The following is a 27,419-nucleotide window of genomic DNA, read 5'->3' as shown; positions in this document are numbered from 1 at the left end:
TAGTCATTTCAGTCACTTGGCGTCTCCCAATCTACAATGCGCATGCACTAGGGTCCTGCATTTGTCCAACACTAACAATATCACTTAAGATTACTATGATGCTCTGGACAATCACAAAGCTCCCTCCGTGACGTGTCTGGCAGTTTATCACTACTATAGCTGTACCTGTAAGCTGAATAGATTTCAAATCCGCCACAAAGGGTCCGGTGTTCTGTGGGGGCCTTTTTAAGAATGGGGCCCTAGGCAATTTCCCAGCCTTTTCCCCAACATCATCCCCGACTCTTTGGTGCCTATTATGTGCTCCTGTGAAGATTTAGAAGGAGCCTGAAAAAGTGGAGTGAGCGCCACTAGACTGGCAGAAAATACACTCAAATACTAGCTATCTATCTTTTTGCATGTCCACTGCAGGACTTTAGAAGTCTCCATGCTAACTAAATGACAGTTTAAGAGTTAAGCACCACTTACACTGAAAGATGAGTGCTCAAAAATCACTCAAACGACAGTCTGAGTGACAGTTTTGAGCAATCATCTTTGCATAACTCTTAAGTAGCTAATTAGCTACCTAAAGAGTTAAATACAGGCGGAGCGGGACACCGCTGATAACTCTAAGAACAGCAGCTGTTTTGTATATGCAAACAGCTGCTTTGTTCTTGGAGCTGTCAGCTAGTATCCCGCTGAGCTGATAGCTCCGAGAAACAGCCGGAGCGCTGAAAGCTGCTTTGTTCTCGGAGCTTCCAGCTGGTGTCCCGCTGAGAAGTCCCAGCGGGATACCAGCTGAAAGAATGTTATCAGCACTGTCCGCTGAGAAAATCAGCGTGCGGGGTTGATAAGAGTCATCAGTGATTTCTAGTTTGGTAGAAATCAGCGATTAATGAATAGTGCATGAACAGTGCAGGATGGCAGCGCATTTAGACACAACGATTATAATTATCGCTCAAAAGATGGCTTTTGAGCAAATTTTGAGCGATAACCGTTGTGTTAAAATGGGCCTTTAGATTGTGAACTTGCTTGATTACTGGGAAAGGGGACCTGTGCAATCTGTGTAAATATTGAGAATGAATAGTCTACAGTATATAAATTATGAGAAGTAAATAAAAGGTACCAAAACTTTATTTCCTTAAAGGGGTTGTCCCGCGGCAGCAAGTGGGTCTATACACTTCTGTATGGCCATATTAATGCACTTTGTAATGTACATTGTGCATTAATTATGAGCCATACAGAAGTTATAAGAAGTTTTTCACTTACCTGCTCCGTTGCTAGCGTCCTCGTTTCCATGGAGCCCGTCTAATTTTCGGCGTCTAATGGCCAAATTAGACGCGCTTGCGCAGTCCGGGTCTTCTTCTTTTCTCAATGGGGCCGCTCGTGCAGGATGCCGGCTCCGTGTAGCTCCGCCCCGTCACGTGCCGATTCCAGCCAATCAGGAGGCTGGAATCGGCAATGGACCGCACAGAAGCCCTGCGGTCCACCGAGGGAGAAGATCCCGGCGGCCATCTTCAGCAGGTAAGTAAGAAGTCACCGGAGCGCGGGGATTCAGGTAAGCGTTGTGCGGTGTTCTTTTTTAACCCCTGCATCGGGGTTGTCTCGCGCCGAACGGGGGGGGGGGGGGGGTGAAAAAAAAACCAAACCCGTTTCGGCGCGGGACAACCCCTTTAAGGAAAGGAAAATCTTAGAAACCCTGGGTCTCTTAACAAAATTTTCTCTGAGGACAAAATGTCCACATGGCTCATAGTTCTGGTTCTTCTCACCACAGGTTACAAAATATCCGAATTGTTTTGTTTAGACAATTTGATATACAAGGTTCATTGAGCATTTAACCCCTTGAGTGGCACGCCCGGAAAATTTCCGGGACGAGCTCCACTGCTCATAGCGACATAGCCCGGAAGATTTCAGGGCTATGTATCACTATGGGAGCTGCAGAGCACAATGCCACAAGCTGTGACAGTGTGCTCTGCCTGCACAGACCCACAGAGATCAAAGCAAGGGCTTTGAAAAATCAGCAGAAGATATTGCCGACATGTCGGCAACCTCCTGCTTTGTTTACAGGTTGCCATAGAGACCATCGGCTTGTCAGAAGCAAGCCGATGGTCTCTGTGGCAGGGAGAGCTGGTTGTTAGCTGTCAGAGGACAGCTAGTTACTAGCTCTTACAGCAGAGATCAGAGAAAACCTCCGATCTCTCCTGTGTTAACCCTTTACATGCTGCAGTCTATGTGACTGCAACATGTAAAGGGCTGTCACTGCAGCATGTAAAGGGCTGTCACCATCGGACCCCCGGAATGTGATCAGGGGTCCTGATGGGTCCCTGTGGAAGTCCCCTAAAGGGACAAAAAAATTAAAAAATTTAAAAAAGTTTAAAAATTATAAAAAAAATTATAAAAACACTTGTCTCCCTTTACTTTGTAAAAAAATCAAAAATACAATCACACATGTGGCATCCATGCGTCGTAATGACCCAGAGAAGGAAGTTAATGCATTATTTAACCCCTTAATGACATGGCCCCTTTTTTTCTTTTTTCCCCATTTCTTTTTTTCCTCCCCCCTGTTTAAAAAATCACAACTTGTCCCGCAAAAAACAAGCCCTTATATGGCCATGTCAATGGAAAAATGAAAAAGTTATGGCTCTTGAGACGCAACTGCAAAATTAGTTGAAATTCAATGATTAGACCATTTTAAAAAACCTGCCCTGGTGGGCACGACAGGGTGGTAGGAAACCCGCCACTCAAGGGGTTAAAGGTCTATGTCATCATTTAGCAAAGGTTAGTTGCCTGTAATTTCCAAATCAACAATCAGAGGTCAGCTGTCACATTTATACTGCACTAGATAAATGAATCGTGGATTCTTATTGGTTGGTTTGGACAAAAAGGCCACATTTTTCTCTAAGACAGTTTGATATGTGAATTTCGTATGCCGGTCTTAATCTTCAGCTTGATGGAGGCAGATGTGCCAAATGTACTGAATTAAGAAGCGCAAACCTCTTAATAGATTTGACATATATGCCAGTTATGAGCTGCAGTAGTTTCCTGCCAATTCCTTACATAAATTATAAGTAAACCTGTCAGTCCACGGACAATCACGCCCCCGCACGCTAATAAGCAACCATTGTATAGAAACTGGTGCTGCCCCAATGGTGTATGGATAGGATCCTGCTCTCTAGCAGTATCAGAAACAGAATCAAGCACTCAAATAAATGCAAATGCTAGGAAGACCTAGCGGGGGCCACATTTAAACCATGTATATTTGCTTCTCTCGCATAACTGAGATTGTTTTATTTTTTAATCTGATGATTTTTATTGGAACTATATTTTTGAATACATTCATCCCATCATTTCCAGATATTTATACATGCATAAGTATAATATACACAGAACATAACATTGAAGCACCTAAACAATACAATTAATCATAACTATATTTAAGCAAATCCTAATCTCTCTTATCCCCAACCAAAAAAAAAAAATATATATTTAGGCACATCCAAAAAAAGAGAACTGTTCTCCATCCTCTCACCTCTCTCCCTCACCCCCTGCAAATCCCATCATCTTTTCTACAATAACTCAATACAACCAGCACTCAATGTGAAGTATCCATTATATATATCAGGCCATCTTCCTCATATTTCCTCAAATTTAGACAAACGGGTTCTTTTTTGATATATCCCCGTTTCCAAAGATATAACCTCTATTATTTTTGCAGCAAAATCTACTCCTACTCCAAAGTCAGCTTCCACACCTGATACAATGCTCTCTGAATTCCCAAAAGAGTATTCCCATCAAGCTCATCCACAATACCCAGTATACAAGTTCTAGGATTAAGGGCTTATTTACACGAGCGTATATCGGCCAGAGTTTTCACAGCCGGCCGATATACGCTTTTTTATCTGAGCAGTTTTCCCCTTCCCTGCCACTCACTGGTTCTCTGCTTCTTTCCTCCCAGCTGAGCGGTTTGCAATGGGAGTGGGCGGGGTGAGGGCGGAGCTAAGCCCCAGCCCCTTGTCCATAGCCATCAATAAGAGTGGGCGGGGCAGGGTGGAGCTTAGCTCTGCCCCTCCCATTGCAGACCCCAGAGTGGAGGAGAGAGGCAGAGAGTCAGTGAGCTGGAGGGAAGGGGGAACTGCTTAGATGGAAGCGTATATTGTCCAGCCGTGAAAACACCAGCCGATATACGCTTGTGTAAATAAGCCATAAAACCAATTTCGACAAGATAGATTTTTTTTTAATTATCACTAGTACCCCATTCCAAAATTCACACTATTTTCCACAATCCAAGACCTTATGCATTAAATTTGCACCATCCATGTATCATTTCAGACATTCTGAGTTTAATCGAATACCCATGTTAGCAACTTTAATGGAGCACAATAAACTCTATGGACTAAATACAATTGCGATACTTGATGACTTTCATATAGAGATATCATTGAAATCATACGCAACACTACGGCCTATTTATATTCATTAATAGAGCCGAAAACCTTTTCCCATTTTGTTTTACCTTTATTGGGACTTGATGTAAATCGTAAGAAAGCATCTGTCTTTCAGACAGATGCACAGTTAATGCTTGAGAAAGGGCCAGGATTCGACTGAAACGTCATACAATATTGTCTGTGATCCCTCACTGAAGGGTTAATAAATATATTTCAGATCTATGTGAGTCTTGGATTCTCTTTGTTACTGTATATAATCCATATAATGGTGTATACACTAGTTCTACAAATTTAAATGTGTAAGTGTGATTTCACTTCCGTGCTTGGGGCTTCGCTTTTCTGCTCCGGATGGAACTAAACAGCGCCGGACGTACCCCCCCCCCCCCCCCTGAATATAATGGGGTCCGTCTGCTTTCCGACCGACTGCCCAGCTTTTGGACTGAGGAAAAAGCACTGCATGCAGCGCTTATTCTTCCAGTACTTTGCGGCGGATCTCTAATGGAACCTCCAACCTGAGGATCCAACACAGATGTGACCCCGGCCTTACATAATAAGTTCTTCTATGTCAACCAACTATTGCACCAGTCTGGCAAAAGCCTGAAATATGAAATGGGTAACTATGCAGATATTGTACATATCCACAAAAGATAGGGCAAATTATTGTCAAGAAATGCCACTGACATGACACTGATATGAGACACGTAGTGGAAACACATACAGATTTTCAGAAGAAATGACATATAGAGCAATATTTAAACAGCTTTATAATTTTTAAAATATTTGCACTTAATTAAAATTAGCAGCCTACTTAATTAAACCAGCTTCCTCAAAGGCCAGTAAGAAAGGAATTGCTAGAAGTTACAGGCTATTGTCTTCTCAAAAGACTGTGAGGCCTGACATTATTGCAAGGAAAAGGCCTCAGTAGAAGAGTGCCTTATCTCCAAAATGTGTGCCTGTCTTGATAACAGAATGGAAAAGTAATCTCTGAACACACTTGTTTGCCTATCATTGAGAATGCAATGGTGTTGTTGCCGGGCTACCATTGAACGCTTGACTAACTCACTGGAACTCAGCGTCTTTCCCATCTCAAGCGATTATTGTCCAGACTGTTTTGACAATTTCACACAAAAGCGCATTTATCATTGAATGATTGAGACGGGAGTCCAAAGAGCAAACAGACCAATGCACCTAGGTTGTCTGTATACGTCTAATGCGTATAGGCAGGTCCACTGTTGACATTCTCTGCTTGAAAAACTGTTCTTTAGGGTATACTGTTGCAAAAAAAAGTAAGTGAATTCCATGGAATTACCTGGATTTCTGCCATGATTACTAAAAAATTGTCATCTGATCTATATACAGTATATATAAAAGTGAGAGCCCTCACTGACAGACTCGCCACTAATTCTCTAACTTCCTGATGTCATAAAAACATGAAATTTGGCAGGAGCATTCTTTAGGTCCTAAATAGGAAAAGTAAATGGGTCACAACTTAATTATTCAATCCTAAGTGCAATAGTATTGGCACCACTATGTAATGTAACTTCCTGGTGTCGTACAAACATGAAATTTGGCAGAAGCATTCTTTAGGTCCTAAATAGAAAAAGTAAAGTGGTCACAACTTAATTATTCAATGCTAAGTGCAATAGTATTGGCACCACTATGTAATCTAACTTCCTGGTGTCGTACAAACATGAAATTTGGCAGAAGCATTCTTTAGGTCCTAAATAGGAAAAGTAAAGGGGTCACAACTCAAAAATTTAATGCCAAGTGCAAAAGTATTGGCGTCCCTATGTAATGTACCAAATATAATTCTTTAACTTCCCGGTGTTGTACAAACATGAAATTTGGCAGAACCATTCTTTAGGTCCTAAATAGAAAAAATAAAGATGTTACAACTTGATTATTCAATGCTAAGTGCAGAAGTATTGCCTCTCCTATGTAATGTAACTTCCCGGTGTCATACAAATATGAAATTTGGCACGACCATTCTTTAGGTCCTAAATATGAAAGCTAAAGGGGTCACAACTTGATTATTCATTGCTAATTGCAAAGGTAAGTGCACCCCCATGTAATGTAACTTCTCAGTGTCGTACAAGCGTGAAATTTGGCATGAGCATTCTTTAGGTTCCAAAGGAATAGTGTGGGAGGCGTGGCGCATTCTGCAAAGGGACATCAGTACATGCAACCTGAGGAGAATCTAACGCTCCTCTATGTGTATACATATTTTATGCCTCGGTTAATCTAAAGTAACCTTGACTTCATAAAATTTTCTGTGCAAACAACACATAAACACCTGTACCAAATTAACTCAGGCGAGGCCGGGTCTATCAGCTAGTTGTTATATAAGTTACAATTATAGACAACTACGATCTAACTAAACTAATAACACACAAATAATTGTACACTTATGGGCCATTTACACGGGACAATTATCGCTCAAAATTAGACCAAAAAAACTAACAAAATTGAGCGATAATCGTTCAGTGTAAATGCAAAATAAATTGCTCACTATTCGTTCACAGGTTTTCATTGCTGACTTTCAGTCAGCATAAAAACCAATGCTGGATCACCGACTTTTTGTTCAGTGTAAATGCTCCCTGCTCAGCACGCAGTCCAGCGGGGAAGTTTGTCAGTGAAAACCAGTGTTTTCCAAAACTCCAGTCCTCATGGACCCCCAACAGGTCATGTTTTCAGGATATTCTATGGTAAGAACACCTGTGACAATATCTGAGGTAATGACAATAATTGCATCACCTGTGCAATACTGAGGAGATCTCTAAAACATGATCTGTGGGGGTCCATGAGGACTGGAGTTCAGGAAACACTGGTGTAAACACTCTGCACAAGGGCTAACGACCTTAGCGGTAACATCAGCGCTTGTGCCATTCTTTGCCCGTCCATTTTTGTATTTTCTTAAGCAAACTTCCATAGTGCACTGACAAGAAGTAAGTGAATCTCTCTGTTAACAATTTCTCCAAGAGCTAATTGACTGAAGGTGTTTCTATTAAGGATATGAAGTTGGAAGTGTGGGTTTCACAGGTGCTTTGCCCACTAAAGGCATACAAAGCCTGGTTACTGACCATTCTGTGCATCTCAGGAAAGATTAGTATGAACCATGCCTCAATGGACATGACTTTCAGAAGGCGTGTTATAGAAATGCATGATGCTGGAAAAGGGAGCAAGAGCATTGCTAAAAATCAGAAGTATACATCAGCCCATGGTTAGATAAATTATCTACAAATGGAGAAAATGTAGGATTGTTCCTATTCTCCCTAGGAGTGGTTGCCCTGTTTAAATAATTTAAAAAGCACAATCCTGAAATAAGTGAGAAAGAACCCTAAGGTAAAAATAAAAGACCTTTCAGAAGAATACAAACTATAAAAATCTCTGTGTAGGTGTCCACTGCTAGATAGACACTAAACCGGAATGGTGTTCATGGAAAGACACCGCGAAGGAAGCTGCTACTCTCCCAAAAAACATTGCAGCTCATCTCAAGTTTGGATACCACTAATATTAACACCACTGAAATGTTACTATTACATATTTAGCGATTAGTCATGACTCTGAAAAGTTGGATTGTTCCTTTTTACTGAACTATTGAAAATATGTAAAATATGGCAGATGTTACATCCCAATGGGAAGTATTTGTTACATCATAAAGGAAGGATATATATAAACACTCGCTATAAACGTGGGTAACGCAGAAATGGAAAAATGAAATACAGAACGGGGAAGACAGGGAATCTAACCCTAAACCTTCTTATACAAAAAGACCCTAGCCATAAGTGGAGTGCTCACCCTGATGAGGGCGACCCCACATCAGGAACCTGGGGCGACCCGGACTTTCCTTAGATGTTGACAGGAAATGGTGCCAAAGGTAAGATGGCACTCAATGTATATTAAACCACTAGAGTACAGGAGAAAAGATGTACAAACTTTGCAGATAAATAAGCAGATTACCGGCAAACTTGTCTTAAGTGCAAGTCAAACCCAAGAACTGCAGGCAAGACCAGAAACATCTCCAAACAGAAAGTATAACCTGTAGCTTCTGTTTGGAAAAGTTGGTTTAATAATTAACCAAGCAGTTGCTGACTTACTGGTTGAGCAGCCAACTATCTCAGCCAATCAATTAACTACTTAACAGCAAGGAATAGTTAACCCCTTGCTGACCAGTGCTGACAGAAAATGAACACATGCCGAATTGACACATCATGTGGGCTGGGGCCGATGCCACAAGGATACCCCATACACATGACCATCTGCCAGCTGCACCATAACAGTAGATTCCATGTATTCTACTTTTCAACACAGCTAATATTAGTGCAAAATTCTTTCACGCTGCAATGCTAATAATCACTCCAACAGTCATTTGGACAATTTATTTCTTTACATGTTGGAATTTCTTATAGGGAATTAGTGCGGTTCTACAGTAGGGAGCATGTAAAAAAAACCCCACATGGTAGCCACATAGTAATGTTAACTTATGCGGCAATCGTCTGTTTACAAACAACAGTGATATTAATCTTTGCACTTAATTAAAAAAAATCCTGCGCTAAGAACAGTAAGGTGTTCCAGCATTAGTCAGTGTGAGACTTCTCTGACGGCGCTCATTACGTGAAAATATAGATTAATAGAACGCATTGGGTAGTTGTGTGTGTGTTATTTTCCTGCCACTGAATTATTCACAAAGCGGATGGTATATGATTCATTTTCTGCAGCGTTGATGACTCCATGCTGGTTAAAGCTCAATGCATATGTGTTCAAATGTGACTGAATCTTCAAAGCAAATGCTGCCAGATAATATACTATTACCATGATAATTATTATTATTATTTGTCTTTGTGTGGTTATGACAGGTTATCCGTGCACACATTTTTTTTATAGCAGAATGACATACCCTCCAACATTCATGAGCTGAAAATTGGTACAAAATCCCCCCTACCTCCCACTATCCTTGTAGTAGGGGGAAGGGAGTCTCAGCAGCGCACAAGCCAGCAGCTATTTCCAAAAGGCTGTATTGAAAGAGCTGCCGACAGAAGGAATAAGATCATTTTTATATGAAAGCTCCTTGCATGGCGTTTTGGGATCACTGGAGTTTGATAATGTATACTTCTGTCTATGATGTTGAACTCCTAAAAAGTAGTAGGTACCTTGTAAAATTAGTAGTTTACTGCTTAAAGCTAGGTTCACATCACATTTTTACCGTATAGCTGAGGCATACATTCTTTACTGCTTACTGCAGAAAAACGTATACTAATAAAATAGAATGCAACTCTATGCCTTTACAGTTTTGTTCTTTGCCATAAACCTCTGTTATTAAAACCCCCCGAAACAGCTATCTGTGTATGGATTCTGGCTTGGCTTTCAATTCCCAGTCATTGTTATAAGGCTTGAATAAAGAGTCTACTATTGACTTGTGGGAATGCTGCCTTCCAGTAGGTGGCGCTGCGGAGGTATTGTTCCAACTTCCTTATTAACGTAGGTCTACGTTGGGAGGCATTTCTCTGTTCTACAGGTGCAGCCAATCCCAAAACATACTGTCACAAACTAAAAGGTGGACGTGTGAGCTGCAGCCAAATCTGAAACAAACCGTCACAACCTTCAAGGTGGACATGTGAGCTAAAAGTTCAAAATATGATAAAAAATTTGGCGAAGAACAGGCGCGACCTAAAGTAATGATAGAATAACTCAAGGGAAGTTTTGACCAACTTGCCTGTTTATTATCAGCATATATACATGTTTGGAAGCTAATAAGAATGGCACACTTCTCTCCCTATGACATGCCGCCGCAACCCGGCTCCCAATGCTTATCCCTAGTAAATACCGAGCAAGAGGCTTAAAGGGGTTGTCCCGAGGCAAAACATCAAAATTTTAAATGAGCCCATTCCCCCTGTCACCCCCTGGCATAAAATAGCATTTTAAGGCGGTTTTTAAACCGCTTGCTACTCACCGATGTGATGAAAGATGAACTTATAAAATTCTTCTCCCAAGATGGCCGCCGGTCCTTTCCCAGGGATGCACTGCGGTTTTCTCCCATGGTGCACTGCGGGTCTTCTCCCATGGTGCACCATGGGCTCTGTGCGTTTCATTGCCGATTCCAGCCTCCTGATTGGCTGGAATTGGCACACGTGACGGGGCGGAGCTACGCGATGATGCGTAGAAGGGGGCGGAGCCAGAACGCCGCTCGTGCCCGGACCGACCAGAAGGAGAAGACCCTTCTGCGCAAGCGCGTCTAAAAAGCAAGAAGACCCCGAAATTAGACGGAGCCATGGAGACGGGGACGCTAGCAACGGAGCAGGTAAGTGAATAACTTCTGTATGGCTCATATTTAATGCACGATGTACATTACAAAGTGCATTAATATGGCCATACAGAAGTACTTAACCCCACTTGCTTTCGTGAGACAACCCCTTTAATAGCCTCGAAATGCGTATAAAGCCTGGCTATAATAAATGGAGAAGTTGGGCAAAATTTCCCTAGAGTAATTCTTTCATGACCGTAAGCCAAGCCTGTTTTTCCCGAAATTGTTTTTCACATTTTATACTTCTGTGTTTTTTATGGAGTCTGTGACTTCAGCAGGGATTCCTAATGGTTTTTTGTTAATTGTATTGTGGCAGTGTCTTGTTCTGTGAATTGTTGCCATGTTGCACTTTCCCTCCTTGCAGTAACTTTTTTCTTGTATAAGGGCAAGTAGAGTAAACATGGCTGGTGCACATTTTGTTGGTACTTTAGGCATCTTTTAGTGGCACAAACTCCCCTATGTGTAGCCCCTGAGAGGGTTCAGTATATGATTGACAACCATAGGAGAAACTGCCACCCTGAAATCTCTAACCCAAGGCAAAAGTAGTCCAGTAGAAAACCCTTTGTCAGTTGGCAAGTTATGCAATATATAGTTGTATTGTACTTAAAGGGGTTGTCCCGCGGCAGCAAGTGGGTCTATACACTTCTGTATGGCCATAATAATGCACTTTGTAATGTACATTGTGCATTAATTATGAGCCATACAGAAGTTATAAAAAGTTTTATACTTACCTGCTCCGTTGCTGGCGTCCTCGTTCCCATGGAGCCGACTAATTTTCGCCCTCCGATGGCCAAATTAGCCGCGCTTGCGCAGTCCGGGTCTTCTGCAGTCTTCTATGGGGCCGCTCGTGTAGAATGCCGGCTCCGTGTAGCTCCGCCCCGTCACGTGCCGATTCCAGCCAATCAGGAGGCTGGAATCGGCAATGGACCGCACAGAAGCCCTGCGGTCCACGGAGACAGAGGATCCCGGCGGCCATCTTCAGCAGGTAAGTATGAAGACGCCGGACCGCCGGGATTCAGGTAAGCGCTGTGCGGGTTGTTTTTTTAACCCCTCTGCTCTCTGACAGATACATAACAGCATGATGGAGGATAGTGTACAGTAGTACTGAGCAGCGTAAATGCGATTTCAGTATCTGTAACACAGTACGTCACTCAGAATCAGCTACAGCAGCACTTCTTTGTGATAGTGATGGGTTAGTTACTAACAGTCAGCTCGTGGTACCAAAATGGTACCATTAAAAACTACAGGTTAACCTTCACAAAGCTCCATCAATGTAAAGTAGTAATAGGTCTCCAAATATGGTGACAGAAAGCAATTTTTTAACATACCCTTTTTGTTGTACTGTAACCCCTTAAAAACAACCCATCCCCCCCCAAAACGGCGCCATTGTGGGTGATTTCTATTTAACCCACTTTAAAAAATTCATACTTGTTTTTTAATAAATTACATGGTACTTTAAATAGTACTATTAAAAATACTGTTGTCCCACAAAAAGAAAGCCCTCATATGGCTCATATCAACAGAAAAATGAAATGTTATAGCTCTTGATATGTGGAGATAAAAAAACAAAAAGGAAAATTCTAAAAATGGCTGATTTTTAAAGGGTTAAACTATTTCTCTTTATATGAATATTTGGTTGTCAGTTTAAAAAGAAGTGTAGTAAAGTAGTTAGTGAGTGAGCCTTGTGGATCTCGTGGGTTTTTGATATGGGTACGAACATAAGCCAAAAGTAATGCTGTAAATGTACCTTAGGTATACAAAAATATATGGTATGTGAAGCAATTAACCCCTTAGGCTAATTTTACACGGGCGAGTGTGATATTGAGCCGTGAAACTTGGCCAGATTTCGCATTCGCCAACATGTGATTTTGCCAGAGATGCGCAGTATTTTTGTATCAAAACCACCTCGCATCTCTTCGGGGAAGTAGTGATCCTACATGGAGGATCACAGAGTTTTTCCCATTGTTTTGAGTGGGAAACCTTCGCACTTGCATGCACCTACCAATGAAAACTACAAGTTGTCCCGCAAAAATAGGTCCTTATATAGATCTAAAAACTAAAAATGTTATGGGTCTTGTAATGTGGCAACTGAGAACTGATTTTTCTTTTAGTGTTTTCAGCGTAGTAACATAAAAAAAAACTTGCTAATACTATACAAGCTTAGTATTGTCATAATCGTGCAGATCCAGAGAATAATGTCGTAGTGTTATTTTTAACACACTAAACACCGTAAAAACAGCCCCCCCGAAAAGTTGTGGAATTTCTGGAGGGTTTGTTTTATAACACATTATAGGTAACCCCAAAATGGTTTGTTTCTGGTGGGTTTGTTCTTAACACATTATAGGTAACCCCAAAATGGTGCCATTTAAAAAATATAACTTTTCTTGCAGAGAACAAGCCCTCATATGTCAACAAAAAAATAATACCGTTATGGCTCTTGCAATATGCAAGAATGAAAATTAAAGAAAATTAGGGTCCATTTAGACGGGACGAATGTTGGGCAAACGATGCCCGACACTCGTCTCCGCATACACTCGCTCCTGTGCTGTTGCATAGGAGCTAGTATCGCTGGCTCACTCACAAGGCGGCCAGCATGGGGGCGGGGAGGCTACAGGAGATTTCTCCTGGGGCGAGCGAGCATGAGGAGAGAAATCTGCAGCAGCACAAGAGTATGTGCGGGGACGAGTGTCGGGCATTGTTTGCCCGACATTCGTCTCGTTAAAATGGTTTTTAACTTGCTCCTTAAGGCCTCCCTCACACAGACGTTTTTTTCAGCATTTAGCGCTGTGCCTTAAAGGGGTTGTCCCACGAAAGCAAGTGGGGGTATACACTTCTGTATGGCCATATTAATGCACTTTGTAATATACATCGTGCATTAAATATGAGCCAAACAGAAGTTATTCACTTACCTGTTCCGTTGCTAGCGTCCTCGTTTCCATGGTGCCGTCTAATTTCAGCGTCTAATCTCCTGATTAGACGCGCTTGCGCAGTCCGGTCTTCTCCCTTCTGAATGGGGCCGCTCGTGCCGGAGAGCTGCTCCTCGTAGCTCCGCCCCGTCACGTGTGCCGATTCCAGCCAATCAGGAGGCTGGAATCGGCAATGGAACGCACAGAGCCCACGGTGCACCGAGGGAGAAGACCTGCGGTCCACCGTGGGTGAAGATCCCGGCGGCCATCTTCGCAAGGTAAGTAAGAAGTCACCGGAGCGCGGGGATTCGGGTAAGTACTATCCGTTTTTTTTTTTTAAACCCCTGCATCGGGTTTGTCTCGCGCCGAACAGGGGGCTATTGAAAAAAAAAAAAAACGTTTCGGCGCGGGACAACCCCTTTAAGTGCAGCACTAAACGCTGTGAGAGGCTCCCAATGTTTTCAATCGAGCCTCTGACTGCCGCTGGATTGCGGCGTGATTTTCGTGTGGAGTCTGTTCTATTTTAGGGCATTTAGCGCACCTCATCAATGATGATGTGTGCTAAAAGCCAGCATCAGCCGCAGCCTTAGGCACAAAATAGGCCGGCTGCTAAGGGGTTAAAAGGGTTGTCCATTTATTTTTTTACTTTTACAGATGTGGGAAAATAATAAATCCAGTGGTACTTACTTACCCATCCTCAACCCAGGTGATCAAGTGCTACAGCCCCGGGCTTCTCCCTGTCTCTGTTGACAGTGGAAGTTAGGTGATTGTCTCCTGCAAATCAGAGGCTGCAGAGTCACAGTTCTGAACTCCTGGCACCCAGGGTGCAAGTGCTGAGATGAGTGCTGCTGCCCAAAAACATTTGTTTGCAGGGTGCAAGTGCTGATGCCAGGAGAATGGGTGGTGACTCTGCGACCTTTGATTGACAGGTAGTGGTCGCTTGACTTCCGCTGTCAGTAGAGACTGGGAGAACCATTGAGCTGGATCGCCTGGGCCAAGAATGGGTAAGTACTTCTGTATTTGTTATTTTCAAACATCTACACCTGACATTAAAAGCGTCAAAAACTATCCGGAAAACCCCTTATAAATGTAAATTTCTGACAAATGTATCTGACATTTAGCCCCATTGTTATAGTTAGTTTTTTCTCTCTTCATAGCTAAAGTATGTGCATTACTGTAAATGTTTTTTTGCCAGCTGCATGTTGGTCCTTTATGCAGTACAAATCTAAAAAAGCAGTATGTTCTTCTAAGGGTGGCATTGGATTGGGTGACTGTGGTAATACTAATATCCCCTTATCCTTGAGAAAAAAAGCCGTGAACTTTCTATAGTACGTAGAGCGTAAAATACAGTTCCCTGGTTTTTGTCCCCTGGCTGTAGTGTGACTGTAGAGCTGGAGCTTCTCCTGTACTTGCAAGGAACTCATTAACAGTATGAAATAATAGCCAGTATCCAGTGTCCTATTAGAGACACTAATAGGAACTGTGCATGTTCGAGAAAAGAGAACAAGTACATTGTTAGCAGTGAAAGGCTTCTTTCTGATAAAACCGTTCTCAACCAAATTACCCTGTTCCAGAAGGAAGAAAGATTAATTCCTAAAAGCGTTGGTGGTCTTGTTTAACTGGTTAACTTTATGCCTGGGTTGAACTGGATTGACCCGTTGGGCTGACAGTGACCCAACAGTTGTTGAACAAAGAACTTGGCTACAGACTCGGGCCTCAACTGAGGGCAGTGTTGCCTTTTCAATATGCTTGGCTGCTGTGTATTCAAGTGGATCATTTTTCCTGTCCTTAGATTCAAGTCAGCCAGTTTGGAAAGCAGCACTATTCTGTTTGCGTGGGTTTTATTGTATCTACCTACCTCTATGTGCAATATTCACTTTTAAATAGTCATCAAACTTTTAAATATCCACTGTTTAAAGGAAGATTTTAGTATTAACCCTTAAAGGACCAAGCACCGTAAATTTACAGCACTTGGTTCTGCGCTTTAATCCCAGCCGATAGTAAAAAAAATACGGCATGGGAATAAAGCTCCTGCAATCTAGCAGGAGCTGCTAGGACAGCCGAGGACCCAGAGGAGAAGACAGAAGCAGTTTTTAACCACTTCTGACTTTTCCTGTACGAGCCGCATAGCATTCAGTAAGTGTTTGGCCTCCTGCAGACGAGCGGAAATTCCATGGCGGTGTTTCCCGCAGAATTTCCGCCCATGCCCGCTGCCATAGGATTGCATTAGATAATCCTATGCACACAGCCGCGATTGAAAACCCGTGTGAAAACACTCAGGGAAAACAAATCGCAGCATGTTCTATTTCTCTAAGACCTGCATAGAAACATCACTAGTGACGTGCCAGCTCTGCTCTGCGCATGAGAGGTGAGAAGCTGGGAGCAGGTAAGCCGCAGCGGTCACTGCAGGGGTACGGGTCAGATCCCGCTGCAAGAATTCTGGCAGCGGGATCCGACCCAGCCGTCTGCAGCTGGCCTTATGTAGATAATTTAGGAAGCGGTAGTGCTGTTTTCTGCATGGGATTCGGTGATCACATGATTGCCAGCTATCCCTGGATTATCAGAGCTGCAGGGTCTTAGCAGACCCCAGACCAGCTCTGGCAGTGACTACTGTCACACTATGGGGATGTTTTCTACTTTAACTGTGGCTCCTTTGGATGCTCCAGTTACAGTGAGAAAGTGTGAAATAAAATTAAATAGTGTGAATGTTCCCCAGATGTCTTATATGACGTCATGGGGGACGTAGATGTTAAAAAAAAGTTACAAAAATAAGTTTAAAAAGATTACACAATACAATGAAAAATAGAAAATGACCCAAAGCCAACATAAACGGTCACCATATCGGACCTATAATCCAATGTTATACAAATTATATATCAAAACTTCCAAAACTAAATGAGAAACCTATTCTTATATTTTATCTTAACGTAACTTAAGAACTATAAATAAAAAAAATAGTTTTTTATTTGGCTTTTCACCTCTAATAGAAAACAGAAAAAAATAACGGAAAAAGGGTACTAAAATGTAGCCCTGTATGTGATTAAAACAAAAACGCAGTTAAAATATTTTGTCAGGACAGGAGAAAAAACTAGGGTCATAAAAGCACCACGTGGGTAAAAGCACTAAAAAGTGTCAGTTCTTTAGGACAGAAACACCCTGGTCTTTAAGTGGTTAAACTAAAGAAAAATAAGGAGCTCAAATATGCATATTAAACATAAATTTAACATTACCTGGCAATCATGATCAGCACTTGTCGGAGTCGCTTACCTTTAAGCTGCTGTTTGGGAACGGAAATTTGTTGGCTGGCTTCTTTTTGAAAAGGGGTTATCTTCATTAGACAACCCTTCAAAGGAGATGTTCACCCATGGACATATCATCTGTCTTAGGTCCAATGCACATAGGTGTATTTGCATTGCGGAATCCGGAGCGGGCTTCCACCTCTGGATTCCGCAGCAAATACTGCCCATAGACATGCTATGGAAAATCGCTTTTCTATGTCTGCAAAAAGAAATCAATTGAGATTTTCTGCTCTCGGAAGTAAAATCGCAGTATGTCCTATTCCAGCGTGGATGGCTTCCATTGAAGTCAACTGTCCAATCCGCGGTCTGTCCGTCCGTAGCTGTCACTGTGGGCAAGCCGCGCAATCCGCGTCATTGCCTAGCAACGGCACAGCATTTTCTGCACCGCGCATGTGCACCAGCCGGCACATCCATGATGCAGCAAAAACTATTGCAGACAGGTATGCAGGGGTCACCAGCCAGGCACCGGGTCAGATCCTACCCAGCCATGTGCAATCAACCTTATTCTAAGATGCACCCTTATTGCAGCCGGTTTGTCCTTGTTAAGAATTTCAATATGCCAAGTATGTTTTATGGTAGAAAAAGCTGTAGTGGCTTCTAGAGGTAGAAAATTATGCCTGCCAAGTCATCCTATAGACAGGCAGTATGTCTTGCCTTGGTGGAGCCTTAGGCAAACGGGTTTTAAGTCTGGAGACTGTGCAGGCCAATCCATTCTTTGAAGCCTACTGTCTTCTTGTCTTCTTAAGTAATTCTAACATAACATAGAAGTATGTTTTAGATCATTGTCTTGCTGTATTATGAACTCCTGACCAACTAGACGTACACCAGAGAGTATTGCATAGTGTATCAAAATGCTGTGGTAGCTCTTTTTGTCCAGTGTGCAAGTTGCCAACTCTGGATTCAGGAAATGAGCCCCAGATCATCACACTCCTCCATGTTTGAAGGTTAGTGTCACAAACATGGGAATCATCCTTTCCTTTTGACGACACAGAAAAACTCTGCTTGATGCACCAAAGATGTCAAATTTTAATTCATCAGTTCATAAGAGCTTCTTCCACTCTTCAGTAGTCCACTGCTTGGCCCAGATAAGTCTTTTTTATTTTGCAATCTTAGCAATGGCTTTCTTACTGATACTCTACCTGTTAAACCTGCACATAGAAGTTTTCTCTTCACAGTTGAAATGAAAACCTGTTTATTTTTTGCTGCACTAAGCTGTGCTTGAAGATTTTGGGATATAAGGCACCGATTACACAAACTGTTGACTCTCGAAAACTTGACATCTGATTTTGTAGTGGCCTTTGGTCTGCCAGACCTCTTCCTGTCAGAGTTTCCTCCAGTTTTCAAGTGCCTTTTGATGATATAGCAAACTGTACTGACTGCCACCTTGGCTTTCTTGGCAATTTCTCTATAGGACAGAACTACACTTCTGCGGGTTATAATTGTCTGTCTGCCTTCTTTGGTTATCTGCCTTTTTCTTGCCATTATGATAGCAATGTGCTCTCTCCTGAAGAGCAAAACTGTCCAAACGCTGCCTTAGAGGGTGTTGTAATGCAGTCTGTTCCAACACTAGTTGTATAGAATTGGAGAGTTTGAAAGTAATCTACAACATCTGAGGAACCTGTAGGAATAGTTTGCATCCTATTTCAAACCATAATTTGCTTTCAGTGTTTCAGAGCAGCTGTCCTTGATGTGTTTCCTGAAAAAAACCTTGGATTATAATCATAAATTCAGACTATTGTTGCGTTTCAGGTTAAAGCCAAAAAAAAACTCGAAAAATTGAGATGTTCTAAACTTTTGATCACTCACTAGTATATACTTCTTGATAAAAAAAAATTAAAATTCTTCTCGTGTATCTACCCCAAGATAGATTACTTATTAGCAAGCTGAAAGCTCATTTACCGCTTATGTAAAATTATCACTCCAAGACCAAGGGTTGCAAACTAATTTCAATCAAAGGTAGAAAAAGTGTCTAGTTTGAGTGATCCATTTTTTAGGGATGCTTAAGAAAAAGACTCCCAATGTCCCACAGAAAATTGATGATACGGGACTTGAATCTGGGTGACGTGATAACACAGTTTAATTTAGTATGTCAGGTGAGTAGTCATTCTCCATGGCAGTCAGCAGTGTTCTATATAGCAAAGCTATAGATGACATTTTCTTATATATTTATTTTAGCTACATCTGTCAAAAAGCTAGAAACAGTCATTTGCAGAATTACAGCTGAACTCAAGGATTGAAGGCAGATTATCACGTTAGATGGGGCCCTAGAATGACAGCAAGAGACACCAAGAGCACAGATTTTGGGATTGGGCCCAGAATAATGCAATGTCTTATGTGACAAGATTCTCGGCTGCCAGACTTACAACAGAATATCATATCAGATTGGTGTAACTTCCAAGATGCTGCATTTCTTTTCTGTCAGTATGCAACACCCCAAGATGTGTAAATTTATGAAGTAATGAAAGTACCCCTTTGCGTTACCATTTCTACTTAGCGCTTACATGAAAAGGCTAAATATTAACTGTTTTCCCCTTTTCTGAGTTTTAAAATGAAATGGTCTATTTAATATGAAGGCATTTTCGGTGGCCATGGATTATACAAATAATTACACAGTAAATGGAAAGTATAAAGAGGACATACTAGATAGAAAATCATTAACTGTAATGAAGACCAATTTCAATAAACCCATTTGGTGGGAGGTTTTATGTTTATAATGCATTTGCTATAAGCAAGTGGCAAATTAAAGGGAAATGCAAACAGAGGCATAGAGTTCACAATAGGAATAAGTAAGAGAACAGAGAAACGACGAATCAAAAGGAGGAAATGATCAGAAGCAAAAGTCTGGAAGAGTAGAAGAAATAAACCTACAGAGGGAGAATCGTCTGAAATATTCCACCGGTGTGCTATGTTACTAATATTCTGCATGAATTTTCACAAATCCGTTGAGTTTGGCTTGTGACATGTCAAGAATTTGGATCAGTCCTACTCTGGACTTATTATAGTACGCAATGTGTCAGAAGAGTAACATTTGCAATGTTTCTGTCCATTAGCGACAAAAGAAGCTGCAATTAGACAGCTGGCAGACAAACAGCACCTCCTGAACAGCAGGGATTCTGGGCATGAGAATCCAGTCAATAAGGCGTCTTTAGGGGCTTTTCTAGTAAAATACCTTCGCTGATGGGTATCTTCTTTACGTTAAAGAACCCACAACTATCTTTTACATTAAGGAGGTTCCATGCCAAAGAATTATCTCTCAGTGATCTTTTGTTTTCCCACATCATCTGCCGCAGGAGCTTTAGCTATTGACTACCCAACTCCTTCTACATCTGGAACTGCAAGTAAAGTCAAAGCTGTCTGCACTTCAAATAGCAATTACCGCTAGAAGCTACAGCGTTGTAGATATGTCCAAAATGTGGAAACATAGTGACTAGCCTAAAGTCACAGGGAGCTATTTAAACCTATTGTTAAATGCCCATCAACATTTGTTATGGCAGAAAACAGGTATTTGTTGGAAAACAATTGTTGGAAGAGGAACAGAGTACAGTCTACTTTTTTTCGCAGAAAAAAGGACATTTTCATTATTATTCCATTTTATGTCTCATGGCTGCAGCAGAGTTGTGTGTACAGAGCCTGGATTCAGAACACCACTTGATACCACACAGTCGTGCCGCTGTACAGGTCCTCGATATAGTGCCATATTGCAACATTGTTTTTTGTCAGAATTTTGTCATAATAGAAAACATTGGAGGTATACAGAAGTATCCCATATACCTCTATGGGTGCTGTAGTAGGTCTCCAAAGAATTTGGAGATGGTATGAAATTGTTATATGGTTTTCTACTTTAGTTCCCTGTAGACTAGTGTCAGTGGCTGTCATTGTTTGAGGGGATGTCACATAATGTGCAGACTCTCATTGCCTTTCGTAAGACTAGGATGTCTTCTTCAGGTCATGGAGAAAAAAAGAAACGCTTAAAGGCTGTGGACACCTTTGGGGATGGGGTATTTTTTTCACTTACATGCATGTGTTTTAGGCCCAATGTCCACATGCGGATTTTAACTATAAAGTCTACGCTTGTCTCCTGTGCGGGAGATCCACACCTCTTGTCTCCCATAGGGATGCAATAGCATACGAGCAGCAAGTAAAAGCATGCGGATGTGATTATTTTTTTTCCCGGGATGCAGATCGCATGCATGGAAAGAAATCGCAGCATGCTCCATTTTCCTGCGGGTCCCGCAGCAATTACTTCCATTGAAGTCAGTGGAAGCTGTCCCCACTGCAGCACACCCGCAGCTGTCACTGTGGAGGTGCCGTGGATCCGAGGAAAAGCAGGGGATTCAAAATAGAAAAAACGGCACTGCACATGCAGCGGGTGCATCGGCCAGCACACCCGGACACATCGGCTGTGCTGAAGAAAGAATATCTGGCTGGCACGGTGGGGACCCCCGCTGGATCCAGAGAGGTAAGAAGCTGCCTTTCTCCTGGCATGTCTGCGGGTACGCACGGATTCCGCTGCAGGATTCAGCAGTGGAATCCGTGCGTCAAGTGGACATTAGGCCTTAGATTGACAATCATTTTGCAATAGGGTGTAATTAAAAATTCTGCACTTTTTGTCTACTGCAACTTCTATATAACACTGTATATAAAAAACTGCAGTCTAAGCCTCAGTAGGAGATGCATCAGCATGCTAGATTAGCAGCTTAGTTTCCCTCTACTCTTTACTCTCCTGCATGTTCTTATCAGCTAAATTTATGAGACAAATTTTATCTTTGTTGTGGTCATAAATTAGCTGATAAAAATTGAAGGATATGAGAAGTAAGGGCTAAAACTAAAGGCCCATTTACACGGAGCGATGATCGCTCAAAAATTGCTAAAAAGCGATTGTTCAAGCAATAATCGTTGCGTCTAAACGCGTGGCCATCGTGCACTGCTAGCTGATCGTTAAATTCAGTCCAACCTAAAAATCGTAGTTCAGCCTTATCAGCAGTTCTCTGCAGGTAGTGCTGATAGCATTGTTTCCCGCTGGAGAACAAAGGAGCCGAAAGCAGATAAGAGCCCTCGGACTATTAACTGCATTCAGCTAAGGCTTCATTTGCACACTTAATAGCTATTAAGTAGCTGAGTAGCTACTTAATAGTTTATGCAAAATGATCGCTTAAAGCTGTCACTCAAACTGTCGTTTGAGTGATCTTTGAGCGATCATCACTCCGTGTAAATGAGCCTTAAGCCGTCAGTGTACAATAATATGTAAGGTTCTTTTAGACAGGCCAATGATAATAAACAAGCATTTGCTAAAGCACTCATTCACCCGACCATTGCTCCATGTAAATAGAGGAGCAATCAGCCTATGAACAAGCAAACATTTGTCAGATGATCGCATCTTATGTGCAACCTAAAAAATCATGGTTCTCAGCAGCACATCTCACTGTGTGAATGAGGGATGTGCTGCCAAGAATTATAGAAAAACAGCCTGGGCATGGGGGGTAAACACCTGCATGGTGATCAGTAGTTACCAACACTTTATTGAAGAAGGAAAACTCTGATGCTGGCTGGCCACCAGTCCACGACATGACTGCTGCATTGAACTTTAATGTTTAGCAGCCTGGAAGTAATAAGTGGAGTTCAGTGTGTCGGCAGCTGGGATAAGAAGTTTCCTTTTTTCATAATTTTCCGGTAACTAATCGTAAGCAAGAGAAGTCCGCCTATGATAAGGTTAAAAAAACTGGAAGTACAGCTAACAGAGAGTCATATAAAATTAGAAGGCTGCAAAGTATATTATTAATGCAGCCAAATCAGAAAAAGGATGACAAAATAGCCAAATCTATTAAAGTGACCCTCCTGTCCTGGACAAACAAAGATGGCCAAACCGCTTCTCTGACTACCTAATGCACATTCCGCATTAGTATGCAAGAATGGGCAACACAATGGAAACTGCAGTTCAATGTTTCCAAATGGAAAATAATGTACTTGGGGAGAAGGAATCTTTGGACTGTTCATCGTATTGTCTTATATGCCTATTCTGAGTAGTGTACATAGAAGAGAAGGAGCCCCATAGCAAAGATAAAAATCGGCCCCTTATTAAGGTGTTGGATTTGATCACCCAGGACAGAAGGATCTAGTGGTTGTTTTCCTTTTTTATCCCTTTCCATGACCCTTAAGACATTTCTTCAGTTTCTCTGGAGAAGGGAGTCCTGCACTGAGTCTAACTATCCAGTAGGAAAGGGGGTGGAACGAAAAGTCGCTGGGCTACCTTTCTCTATGGGCCTCATAGCAGTTTCTTCGTCTGCCTCTATGGCAGAATGCCCTTGCATAGAGTGGCGCGTCTCTCTTCTATACATGTCTGTGGTAACTTGTCACAGAAAGTTATCTTAAGCCATTAAAAAAGCTATTGCCTGCTTATCTTAACACAGCAAAAAAGACTTTGTAAAGTAATTGAAAGGGTAAACGAACTGTGACACAAAAAGTTGAGCAAATAAGGAAGATGGAACAATACCTCTGTAGCGCCACCTATTGGATGGCAGCATTCCTACAAATTAATGTCTCACCCTTTATACAGGTCTTTATAACAATGATTAGGAATTGAAAACCAAGCCAGAATCCATACACCTAAAGCTGTTTCTGGATTTTTGCCCCTCATTCATGTGCAGTAGGGTTCTGGCTTGGCTAGTAAGAGGCCTGTAGACGTGGATTAGGAGGGGTATCATCTCTCCTTAAGGAGAGCACCTAGAAGGTGTGTGAGGAGACCCTAGTAGGTCCTGACCCACATCATAAAAGTCTCCTCACTCACCACCTAGGTGTCACCTCACACACCTTCTAGGTGCTCTACTTAAAGGGGTTGTCCCGCGAAAGCAAGCGGTGTTAAGCACTACTGTATGGCCATATTAATGCACTTTGTAATATACATCGTGCATTAAATATTGGCCATACAGAAGTTATACACTTACCCCCTCCGGTGTTGGCGTCCCCGTCTCCATGGCGCCGACCAAAGCCTTCTTCTCCCTCGATTAGACGCGCTTGTGCAGTCTGCTCTTCTGTTCTGTTGAATGGGGCCGCTCCCGCGTGCTCGTGCCGCACAGGTCTTCTGCGCATGCTTTCGCGGGACAACCCCTTTAAGAAGAGATGTTACCCCTCCCAACCCAATAAAGTTAAAATGCATTAAAAGACATGTTAAACTTTGCTGTGTCTGTATTTTCACTTTTTCAATATTTTTTTTTGTTGCCCTGAGACCTTTAAAATGAAAAATAAAGCAAATTAGCAAATAGTGTTCATTAAAATTTCCTACCGTTTTATGTCTGTAGCTCCTATGTAGATCTGAGTGCCTCCATGGTAACAGACTACAAAGAAACCCTATGTGGTCTGATGCCACCGTCACACTGCCCCCTACTTTTTGCTAAGCTACAAAATGTATGTTTGGGGCCTTTTAGACAGGACAATTGTTGGGTGCTTTTTAGAGATGAGCGAGCATACTCGCTAAGGACAATTACTCGAGCGAGTATTGCCCTTAACGAGTACCTGCCCGCTCGAGACAAAAGGTTCGGGTGCCGGCGCGGGGGAGCCGTGAGTTGCGGGAGTGAGCAGGGGCAAGCTGGGGGGAGAGAGAGATCTCCCCTCCGTTCCCCCCTGCTCTCTCCCGCTGCCCCCCCCCCCCCCCCCGCCAGCACCTGAATCTTTTCTTCCGAGTGGGCACGTGCTCGCTAAGGACAATACTTGCATCTCTAGTGCTTTCACATAGGAGCGATAATCGTTGAGTGAATGGAGGCAGGGTGGGTTGGAGATCACTTCCGCCCGCCCGCTCCCATCACTTTGGGCTGCCATGCTGTTGGTCATAGATGAACGATTGCCTATTTACACAGGCCAATCAGTGTTTGGTTTTCATGCATACCTAAATGGAACAGTGAATGATAAGCGCACAGATTATCGTCTGTCGCTCAGTCGCTGGCAGCATGTACGTTGAATGATTATTCTTCATTTTCACACGAACTATTGAGAATGTGATAAAATAATCATTCCTTATATAAGGCCCCTTAGTAAGGCAGTATAACTGTGGGCTCAGAATACACTTGTTTGTCCTCTGTTACCATGGATAGATATAGGCCAGTATAAGGAGCTCTAGCGGTTGTGAAATTTTTCATGCTCTTCTACCGAGGGACAGAAATCCACCGTGGAGTTTAATTCAGCTCTCTTGATTTATCCGTAGATGTGGGTGTTCTGTCAGTATTTGCTGGAAAGCCAGTACATATTCTTGTTATTGCAGAGATTTGGCTTTTACTGCTTGGTCTTTGGCGCAGCCTACACTATTTAATGTCATTAGCCTTCAACAGCCTGAACCCTCTAAAGCCTTCCATCAATTCAATAATTAAAAAATAGACACAACACTCTAAAAACATTTTGTGGAGCACAGCTATTCACAAATTTCTTGTGTCCATCAATCAAAATAAACAGAATGAGCGAGTCAAGGACAGCCAATGTTTGAAGCGTGGTGCGGAGCATTGCGAGGACAGTTTAGTATTTTCTCCGTCTCGCTCTAAATCATTTCCTCCCTAATAATAAGTGAAAATTAAAGTAGCGCTGTCATGTATAAATGCACACAGCGGTCGTGGCGGAATAGGCCCATACTATTCTTTAATGTATTGCATTACACTCAGTGAAACAAAGAATCGGAATGGATTTGCGTTTTGGCGATTTGTATTCTCTTTCATGAGTTTTCATTCACTTGTTTATTATATATATTTTTACAAAATACTGAAAACATACAGTGAATAACGAATGCATTCATTGCATCGGTTTTGCATTTTGCCTGACTTGTTAAAAGGAAAATAAAATCTATTATGTAACGGTATGACAGAATTTAAGGCTTCAGTCTTGTAGCAATTAGAAAAAATGATGACTGCACACATTGCCGTTTCCAGTATGCAGCAATGAAAGAGACAAAAGAAAAGGAAGAGATTATGAAAGACGGCACTCAACCTCTACTTAATGATGTCACCTAAGATCATCTTTATTGAGAGCACAAACTTAAAAAATGACGTTGCTGCCCATTGGGTTATCTGTACTGAATATTCGCACATAGGACGGGAGGAAAGCATGTAATGTTCCATAGGGTGCTTGCATTTTGACACTGTGGATATACCATATAAAATTGCATGATATTTTTTATTTACCTCGCAATTGCAGTGATGAGAACAATGCTCTGTACTAGGTGGCTGGAGAGATGGAAACAGCTGAGCACAGCTGGGCTACACAGTTTCCACAACAACCATAGAAGTCAATGGGAGTTGCACAAACAGTGTAAAACAGTGAGCTACACTGTTTCCATAACTCGGGAGTTGAGTAAACTGTGTATCTCACTGTGCTATATTGTGTAACTTCCCTTTAAACCCACTTGGCTGTTTCCATGTTCTCAACCACCCCTGACCACCATGTACAGCTGGTTTGGAAGCAATTGGACCAAAACTGGAGATAGGCGTGAGTCCCAGACGTGGCACCTGCACTAATCTGAATTTTATCGCATATCCTGTTGATATGCCATAAACGTCTGAAATGGGAATACCCCTTTAACACCGAAGTGCCAGAAGAACTCGCACAACCTACTTTTTCTTATAAATAGGTTTATAAGTTGTGTCCATGCTCTGAAATGCCAGTCGTTGCATTGGCTGCCCATCCACTGCAGAACTAAATTTAAACTCCTCTACCTCACTCACAAAGCTCTGTATGGCGCCGCCCCACCATACATCACCTCCCTACTGTCAGTACACCACCCAGCCCGCTCACTCCGATCGGCTAACACACTCAGACTAAACACCCCTGTAATATGAACCTCACATGCTCGCCTACAGGACTTCACCAGAGCAGCACCCATCTTCTGGAACGCTCTACCCCAAGGCATCCGTCCAATTACCGATGCACGAAATTTCAGACGTGCCTTAAAAACGCACCTCTTCAGAGAAGCATACCAAATCTCCTGACCTAGTCCCCCGCCCCTCCCTATGGTGCTCCACCCCGTTTGCCTTCTAATAATTAATCTGCACATGAAATTCCCTATTGCCTCTGTTCCCCATTCCTTGCTCCACCCACCCCTCCCCCCCAACCCTGTACCTCCCCCAACCCATTCGTGTCAAACCCAATGTACCTCACATTGTAATTGTTGTATTGTTTTGCATTTATCCATGCCTGAAAGCGCTGCGGAATACGTTGGCGCTATACAAATAAAGATTATTATTATTATTATATTAAATATCCCTTTTTGAAATTTGGCCTTGTGTCTAGAACGTCCAGCATGAAACAACATAAAAGCAACAATGAGTCAAAAAACCAGTAAAAGCTATCAAATTAAGCCTTCCATACAATAATGTAATAAAAGTTCCTTGTTCTGTTTGTAAATAGTATTTGTATAAACATAACATTCTAATATCAGAACCTGACTGTACACCGAGATGAGGGGTGCAACACTGGCGCTACATTTAAAGTATCTTCCTACAGAAACTATGTTACAGGC

The 27,419-nt window shown here is 42.2% G+C and overlaps 1 protein-coding gene across 1 annotated transcript in view; it reads left to right on the top strand.

Moving 5' to 3' along the window:
- Positions 1 to 27,419, top strand: part of LOC136625606 (uncharacterized) — a 532,926-nt gene that overhangs the window by 482,177 nt on the left and 23,330 nt on the right. The window lies entirely within an intron of this gene.

This window comes from Eleutherodactylus coqui, chromosome 4, assembly GCF_035609145.1.
Source record: "Eleutherodactylus coqui strain aEleCoq1 chromosome 4, aEleCoq1.hap1, whole genome shotgun sequence".
In the NCBI taxonomy this organism is placed as follows: domain Eukaryota; kingdom Metazoa; phylum Chordata; class Amphibia; order Anura; family Eleutherodactylidae; genus Eleutherodactylus; species Eleutherodactylus coqui.
Note: the sequence above shows the minus strand (reverse complement) of the source record. Positions and strands in the feature narration are given on the sequence as shown.